The 9191-nt window shown below is 37.5% G+C and overlaps 1 pseudogene; it reads right to left on the bottom strand.

Moving 5' to 3' along the window:
* Window positions 1-277: 277 nt before the first annotated feature.
* Window positions 278-9191, bottom strand: part of LOC121987027 — a 109160-nt pseudogene continuing 100246 nt past the window's right edge.

Below are 9191 nucleotides of genomic sequence, written 5' to 3'. Positions count from 1 at the left end.
GGGTTTCACAAGACCGAACTGCACTCGCATGTCACGAAGGAGGGAGGTACCCTAATGATCGTTTTTTTTTAATATCTAAATTTTTTAAAAATATGGTTCGGATGCCTGAGAATTGATGACTGATCAAAGGTGTTGATTGGCGGTAGGAATATATTCGGTAATATACATCACTTAACCTGTGCCTTTTGGTAAATACAAAATCGTGATGCACTTTTTGATAAATACAATAAGTGTAGTACGCCTTTTAGTAAATTGTCGAAAAAAAAACTTATTCAGGAGCAAAAGGAACAGATGAGACAGTATATAGGAACAAACATGTACGCTGTAACAAATTGGTCAATATAAATCAATAAATGGACGAACAACAAAAACAAAAAATCCCTACTTTTAGACAAAAGATATGATGGAGGCGAAAGATACAGATGAGACCATTGCAGTATGGCAAGCACTGCCCAAAACATCCCCAAGTTTTCCAGGAAATTAGACCACGACCCCAATCAAGACCGTCACAGGCTTCAGGAAGCTGATGTGGATTATCCAAGTGACAAAGCTCGCGGTAGAAGTTGATCCCAATCACGCCCAAGCCGAGGACCCATGAGACCACAATTATCTAGCATTAAATGAGCAGTCAGTAATAATGGAAACATGGTGGCTTAATTGCGAGAAAGAAGAAAAAAACAATAGTGTGAGCTCACGTAGATGGAGTTCTTGTGAGGGCCCCATCTTGGTGGTGCTGCTGCTGAACTTGAGAGGGACAGGGCGAGGGGCAGCTTGAAGGAGAGGATCATCTACCAAGCCAAAGGAGCAAATATTAATATCTTATAATTTCTAAGAGTAAGATGTAATATTCTGTACCGATGCTATGATTATAAGTCTCCCTAATCCTGCTGTTCCTCCTATAATGGCTACGAAAAGGCTAGGACAGATTGCGATGCATCAAGTCACAAGGTTTCGCAACCAAATTCTTATTTTGATGTCCAGAAAACACTAAGCAAGCAGTAGATATAATGAATTTAAGAACCAAATGATTTTTAGTAATATGTCTAATAATATGTCATGGTTACCTGCATAATCTATTGATCAGCGTTTGTGCCTGAGATTGAAGAGCTTTGGCCGGAGGCCAATAAAGAGATTCCATGGATGATGGAGCTTGATTTGCCTAGCACATTCTGTGAAAACGCATCGCGAGCAGAGTTAGGGTTAAAATTTGCTGCTGTATTGATCCAGAGCTTAGTTACATACCTTGAGCAAAAAAGACGCAGAGTTCAGGGTCAAATCGCTGCATCTATCGGAGTCTTCAGCAGAGAGATCAGTAGTAGCGCACAAGGTTCCGGAGACTGAGGCCACTGCGATGTTGATGAGCAACGCCACGAACGATGCGAAGCCACGCTCTAGCAAGAACCCGAAATAAAAAAGAAAAAATGAGAGACAGAAATATGTTGCTTGATCAAATAGATTTGATTACGTTGACCACAAAGGTGACGTCTTCCTTGAGAGCACCAGTGCTGAATGCAGAAATAAGTTGTGCTTGCAAAGGCCAGCGTAGCATGAGGATTATGAACTGTGAGGTGCATTTGGTTGAGTCTGTTTGCTTACAGTATGACAAGTGCCCAGGAGGGAAATGACGTCTCCGGTGGCAATATCGCTCTGCATTCTTGGGACAAACAGGCCTTCATCACCTCTACTGCAGGGGGCTTCACATAGCTCACCTCCCCGAATTATCTGGCGGTCATCAAAAACACTAGAACTGATATCAACAGCACAAGCTTTCTGATCTGCAGGAAATTATAATTGCAGTAATCAGTAATGAGGCAATCCTCATTTTGATAATAGGTAGTAGGTCTTTTATTGGATCGTACAGTGATAAACTGACCTCATTTTGAGGAGGCAGAGCCAATCCTATCTAATCAAACCAGTTGGTCAATCTATGAAGGGAACGATATGAATAAAATAAAGAAGAAAAGATGGAGCAAGCAATTTGTTCATGGTTGTCATTCTGCTGCCAATAATGCACAACAATGTAAGTAAAAAATTTGGAATAGGCTATATAGCTCAGGATAGCCTCTACCTGCATCCGTCTCTGACTCCTTGCCCCTCCCTGCTCCATCGAAACCTCCAACTTCTAGTCGAAGGTCACCATCCTGTCCTTCTTGAACATCAAGTAGATCAAAGAGATCACGTAAAATGCCATCGCAGGAAAGACCATGACCCCAATCAAGACCATCACAGGCTTCGGGAAGCTGCTGTGGATTATCCAAGTCACAAAGCTCGTGCTCAAGTAGTAGATGTTGATCCCAATCACACCCAAGCCAAGGACCCATGAGACACAATTATCTAGCATTAAATGAGCAGTCAGTAATAATGGAAACATGGTGGCTTAATTGCGAGGAAGAAAAAAAACAATAGTGTGAGCTCACGTAGATGGAATTCTTGTGATGCCCCATCTTGGTGGTGCTGCTGCTGAACTTGAGGAGAGGGACGAGGACGAAGGACAACTCGAAGGAGAGGATCATCTACCAAGGTGAGGAGCAAATATTAATATCTTCTAATTTCTAAGGGTAAGATGTAATATTCTGTACCGATGCTATGATTATAAGCCTCCCTGATCCTGCTGTTCCTTCGATAATGGCTACAAAAAGGTTGGGACAGATTGCAATGCATCGAGTCACAAAGTTTCGCAACCATATTCTCATTTTGATGTCTAGAAAACCCTAAGCAAGCAGTCGATATAATGAATTTAAGAACGAAATGATTTTAGTAATATGTTGTTGTCACCTGCATGATATATTAGCCAGTGTACATGCCTGTGATTGTAGAGCTTTGGCCAGAGGCCAATAAAGAGATTCCATAAATGATGGAGCTTGATTTGCCCAGCACATTCTGTGAAAACGCATCGTGATCAGAATTTAGGTTTGAAATTCAATGCAGTATTGATGCAAAGCTTAGTTACCGACCTTGAGCAATTAAGACGCAGAGTTCAAGGTCAAATCGTTGCATCTATTGGAGTCTTCAGCAGAGAGATCAGTGGAAGCGCACACAGATCCGGAGACTGACCACTGTGATGTTGATGAGCAATGCCACGAACAATGCAAAGTCACTCTCGAGCAAGAAATATCCGCAAGCATCCTAAAATAAAAACAAAAATGCACATAATCTTGACATCCGAACACAACACCTTTATGTATATCAATAGCAAGCACAACCAACTAGAGGCAATACTTAACAAATATAGGGTACTTAGCTTTGTGAGAAAAAAAAAAGAAAAGTTATAAGTGATAATTATACCTGTAGTCACCCCCAGATAGGCCGACAATAACTGGATAATGAGTGCAAAGATTAGGCCAATTAATATCACCCACAAAAGCTCGTATCTATGATTTGCTCCCGCTTGCAGATTAGTCTCCACTGTCTTAAAACAACAAATCAATTCATACATTAAAAAGACATAAAAAAGGTTTAGAGAATGAGAAAAATGTTTTAGTTTCCCGGATCAAGGTAGGAAAAATTATTTTTCTCCAACTAAATATATATGAGGAGATATATTTTACTCATTGAATAATATTTTTCCAACACCTCCCATGCCAACTTGCACGCAAAAAGAGCAAAATATTTTTCTCTTCTTTCTTCTCGTAGTTCCATGGGTAAGTATAAACATGGTAAACTCATCCTCAATTCTTCTAGCAAGTTGGGGCATCTCACTCCATAAGAAAGCTTGCTGACTGTAAAAAAAAATAAAATACATTGCTAGGTTTTGTTTCCAATTTCCCTCAGATGTCTGATATTGGAAAAAAATGAACGAAGGAAAAAAAGAGATAGAAAGAATGAGTACCAAGGATTGTTCTTGGATCGTAAGGGTTAGGCCACTCGGAATCGCGACGATCTGCCTCAGCCCTGTCAATCAACAGCCAGAAGCTGGTCGTGGTAGATGGGCTATCTAGCAAAAGAGAATTCATGATCAACTAAATTAAAGTTTGGTTAACCAACAATTACAGTAGCCACTGGATCATGCCAAAGAAGATTAATGCCTAACTCATCCTCAATGCCTAAGTCCCTTTTGATTGTAATCTGTGAAGATTAATATGCCAAAGAAAATTAATTTGTTAACTAAAGATGAATAACAATCATCGAACAGTAAAATATTGAAAATTAGGGCACCTTGTGAAATGTTGGTTGATCGAGGCTAGTCAACACACTTACACTAAAATATTTTCGTCGACCAATAAACTAGAATTGGTCAACCACCTTTCACAGAAAGTGTCTTAGGCCGGAAATAGCTCAAATGGACATCATCAAAGTCCTAAATACTTTCAATGTCATTTAACAACTGGACATTACCATTGATTAAGCACAATCCATTGATGGATGGAACTTAGATAATCGACACAAAGTCATGTGTGACAAGACTTGCAAAAATAAAGGTTTTCTAGATAATCACATTACTAACTAGATCCCTCGAACTGGGGAGACTGGAGATCCTGAAGCGAGAAAACCAGGCGGGTTTCGAAAAGCTAGCGAACTGGTGCCTGCAAACGCTCCAATGCTGCAAATATTAGATGTTCATGGATCACGATAAGACTGCAAACCTGACAAAAGCACGACGAGCGTTGTATGGGCTGGGCGACAGAAGCGAGGAGATAATCATACCACATTACATGGATCCAGAAATGGAAAGAAACACACCGGGGTCAGGTGCGTATTAAAGCATTCCTTTTGCAAGTAAGAAACCAATTCCAAGAGAGGAACAAGAACAGGACGGTGTCTCACTACATTTACCTTGTGCATGATTTAATTTATGAAAGTTGATAATGTGAAAAATAGAATTCATTCTACTGTTATCCTTACTCTCACCACTTGATTTTTCCTATCACGTCTTGCCCTTTTATTCTTTAGTTGATTCCTATCTTGTTTGTTTTTTTATTTGAGATCCAAAAAAAAATAGATTACCTAATTAATTATGCTAACTAATAAAGTAAGAAACTAATTATATCAATAGTTTAGCTCCGTGTTTTAGAAATTACTCTAGCACTGATATTAATTAATAAAATAATAGATGCAATAATTATATTTAGAGTTTTGGACTATATGCCCTTGAAAGAGGCACATTATCATTGACATTAAATTGTCAAGATAATAAATGTAGCCTTTACATTATAGAATTTCGGCTCCATGCACAAAGAGTTGTGTGATTACTTGTAGTATAGAGCAGTAGACTCCATGCACAAAGAGGACTCTTAAGTCTTTTCACGCGTTCCTAGGCTTCTACCAAATTGAGTTGATTTTCCTCATTGGGTCGATTGTGGACTGTTCACTCTATTCTTATGTGAGGCATCTCACGAGATGACTTGCAGGTCATTCATTCAATTTTTATGAGATCCACTTTCGGGTAGGGTGGTAAACAAGCTGAGCTGAACAGTAAGAGGTTCGAGCTCGGGCTCGGTTCGTTATCCCTAAGCTCGAGCTCAGCTCGAGTTCAATTCGAGCTTTAGTTCTTAAGATCGAGCTCAGCTCGTAATAAAATTAAATAGCTCGAATTCGGCTCGAGCTAGACTCGAAAAAAAGCTCGTTTAAGATAATTAGCTATAATAATTAATAATAAATTATATATATATATATAAACGAGTTTCTTAACGAACATGTTCGCGAGCCTCTAAACAAACATATTTACGAGCTCACGAATCAAATACTGTTAAACTCGATCTCGGCTCGATAATATTTTTGAGCTCGAAATCAGACTCGAGCTCGGCTCGTTAACTTAATCGAACAAACTTTTTTTTCGAACCGAGACCTGAATAGCTCACGAGCAGTTTGGCTCGTTTACACTCCTACTTTCGGGTGGGTTGTAGGTCGTTCACCCTATATATATGTGTTTGTATATGCACATTCACATGATGTATTTTGTATTAGGTGGATTGCGGATCGTTCATCCCATGTACATACGATACATCCCTTTTGGTGGATTGCAGGTCGTTCACCATACCTATGTATGTATAGGTGCATACATATGATCATTTTTGTTACGAGTGGATTGCAGGTCATTCATGCTCCCATACGATGCATCTTTCTCGAGTGGATTACAAGTCGCACACCTTGATATTTTAATTTATACACGATGCATTCGTATTAGTTGGATTGCAAGTCATTTCACCTTTACTTATACGACACATCCTTGATGAATATATTATATATGTGATTAATAAACTATATTGAATTGTCGGATAAATAAGACTATAATGTGGATAATGTTGGAAAATAAGAAATTAAAGAAAACTGATGAAATGAATTAAGAAGAGAATAAAAGACAAATGATATGGAAATATAATTTGTAAATTATGTTGTTGCTTTCGTTGATTATGTTTTCATGCATATCTCTTATTTCCACTTTGTGCTCACTCTCCTTTCCCTTTGACCTTCAGGTTAATTGTTGAAATATATACATAACATTAGTGAAGTTACTTGCATGTTGTTTAGTTAGTTTCTCTCTGTATTTTGTTATAGTTCAAGCATGGAGAGTGAAGCTAGCAAATGGCAAGCGTAGCTCGTATGGGGCGTGACAACATGATATCAGAGCTTAGGTTTAGGAATTTGTTAGAGCATCATATGCATATGCATATTTGGTGAACATTCTTGACTTGGTCTTGTGCAATGCAATAATCTTCTTGAGTTGATCATGGAGTTAGTGATGTGGGTTCACATTATGATTGAGAATGTGAAGTGTTGCTCCATTTAATTGCTATAACTAGGTTGCTACTATGAATAACATTAACAAAATATATTTCTTCAGGTTCCTCTTACCGAGGGCCAAGATTTGATTTATGATTGATTAATAGATTGTGTCGTGCAAATTTTGTATGCAGAAATCAGAATGCATCCCTACCAGTGTTGCCATTCTAAAGTTTACACATTGTATGTGATAATGGTCTAAATCTCAGAAACGCTATCTACCTTATATCTACGAAAGATAGTGAGTTGATTCAAGTTTTGAAAATTAGGATTTCAAACGAGGATACTTTAGGATGTTGACTTTAGAATGGTATGGCTAGAATCTCGAAAACCTAATCAAATTTCATATACGAATAATTTAGATGCTAGAAATTACAAATATACTGGTTTGGAAGTACTAAAACAAAAAGATTATTAAACTTGTAAATCGCTTGATATCCATATGCGTGTATTCTAATTGGCTCATTATTTTGATATTGCATACATATGCACTGATGCAAATTTATATAAAACAAATGATGATATTATGAAAAGTTATTATTAGTATCACTATCATTATTACTACTAAAAATTGTATTAGAAGTTCCTGTTAATGGGTTGTGGATCTCTAGCTTTAGAGGTTAACATCAATACGTCTATTGAACCTCTTCAGAATTTTTTTTAAAAAATTAACATTTCAAAGTGCCCAATGCCTTCTCTACCAAACAAAATTTCTAAACCTTCCATCACCCCACAATCTAACTTTTGGGGGATCACCTAGGTTATTATGTTATATGCATTCCACAAAAAAAAAAAAAAAAGGAACAAAATTGTCACCATCCTTCCTATGTGCCCGGTGTTTGGAGTCAGTATCTATCAGAGCAGAGCTCTGAGATCCGAGTCAGTATCCTTCCTGTTTTGCAATAGAAACGCACTTTCGCGTTCAAATACAACACGACGACCATAAACCAGAGAAAAAAAATCTAGAACGGAAAACCAACTAAGATTACGAAAAAGAGGAGCGCACATTTTCCACGATCACGCGGTCTGGAAGCCCTAGAACTGTGGAGACTGGCGATCCTGAAGCGAGAAAAGTGGCGCCTGCAAACGCACTAATGCTGGATCCCGATAAGACTGCGAACCCTATAGGCGCTGTATGGGGTGGGAGAGAAGCGATCGAGGAGATAAACCGATTCCAAAAGAGGAACAAGAAGAGGACGGTGTGGGCTGGCATTCACTCGTCCAAAATTTATTGAACGATTCCCCAAGTACGACGTCGACAGAGGAATCCGAAGGCGTTTGTTCGCGGGCGTTCCGGACGAGTCCCGTGATTCATGGGCCAGCTTTGTTGGGCCAGACCAATCAGGTGATAGCAATGAATTAATGATGATAAAAAATGAATATGTTCGTCTCAGCGTCCCTACTAATTCGTCTCAAGATCAACACGGAAGAAATAAATCATGGGCAGTTACTAATCTTCGGAGTAGTGACTAGCACACGAAGAAAATTTTGTTGAGATTTAAATCTTAGATTTCATAATGACAACATCTCATGTACTATCCATCCAAAGGAACTGATAGCAATGAATTAGTCCCTTTACATTAATTTAACATGAGACAGTTAATTGAACAAGAGGAGATGCCTGTACTAATCGGCTCAGTATGACTCTAGATACCTCTAGTAAAAAAATGATCATTGTCCCTTACGATTTGATGCAATGGTAAAATTTAGAATGTATTGGCACGACTTAAAATAAATTCAATTTGATCCTCTCAAAAACACAAGTATTATTTCATTGAAAAATGACACATGGCTACTAATTGACTCAATTTAAACATTTATTAATTCATTAATTAATAAAGTGAGCAAACATAAAGAATAAAAACTCAATAATGCAAACTCAAAAATAGAATTATCCCAAAATTAGATAGCTTCCAAATGTGCGATCACTTCCACCATCAACTATACATTAATAATTATGAAGATTAATTAATCAATGAATAACTTAGAAAAATAAACAAATAAATAAATAAGGAGGAAATTGAAATTGATACTTTTTTTAATTATTAGTGGCACAAGTTTAGACCCAACAATTCGATTCCCTGTGAACCAAATCTGCTAAGATTCCATTGGTCGAATTAATTATAAGAATATATTTTTTAAATAATAAAATACTTTTTTTTTCACATGCACTGTCTACAACAAAAGAACACTCAACATTCCAAAAGCCATCGTATGGTTTTCTTTCACCTTCAAGACAAATCTTTCCTTTTTATTGATGAGACATTATAATTTGCCACAATTCCATATAAAAAAACCCACAATCAAATTTGATTAATAATAATAATAATAATTATTTTGGATTAAGTTGGAGTGTAGGAAATATATAGCTAAAGTTGAGTTTTCTTTTTAAAGGAAAAGAAGAAAGCATTCTTTATATTGTAGAGAGTGAGGGAAAGAGGTTGGGCTTCCTCTCAAAAGTTGGCATGATC

This window comes from Zingiber officinale, chromosome 5B (assembly GCF_018446385.1).
Source record: "Zingiber officinale cultivar Zhangliang chromosome 5B, Zo_v1.1, whole genome shotgun sequence".
NCBI lineage: Eukaryota > Viridiplantae > Streptophyta > Magnoliopsida > Zingiberales > Zingiberaceae > Zingiber > Zingiber officinale.
The sequence above is the reverse complement of the archived record's forward strand: the minus strand, read 5'-3'. Positions and strand labels throughout refer to the sequence as shown.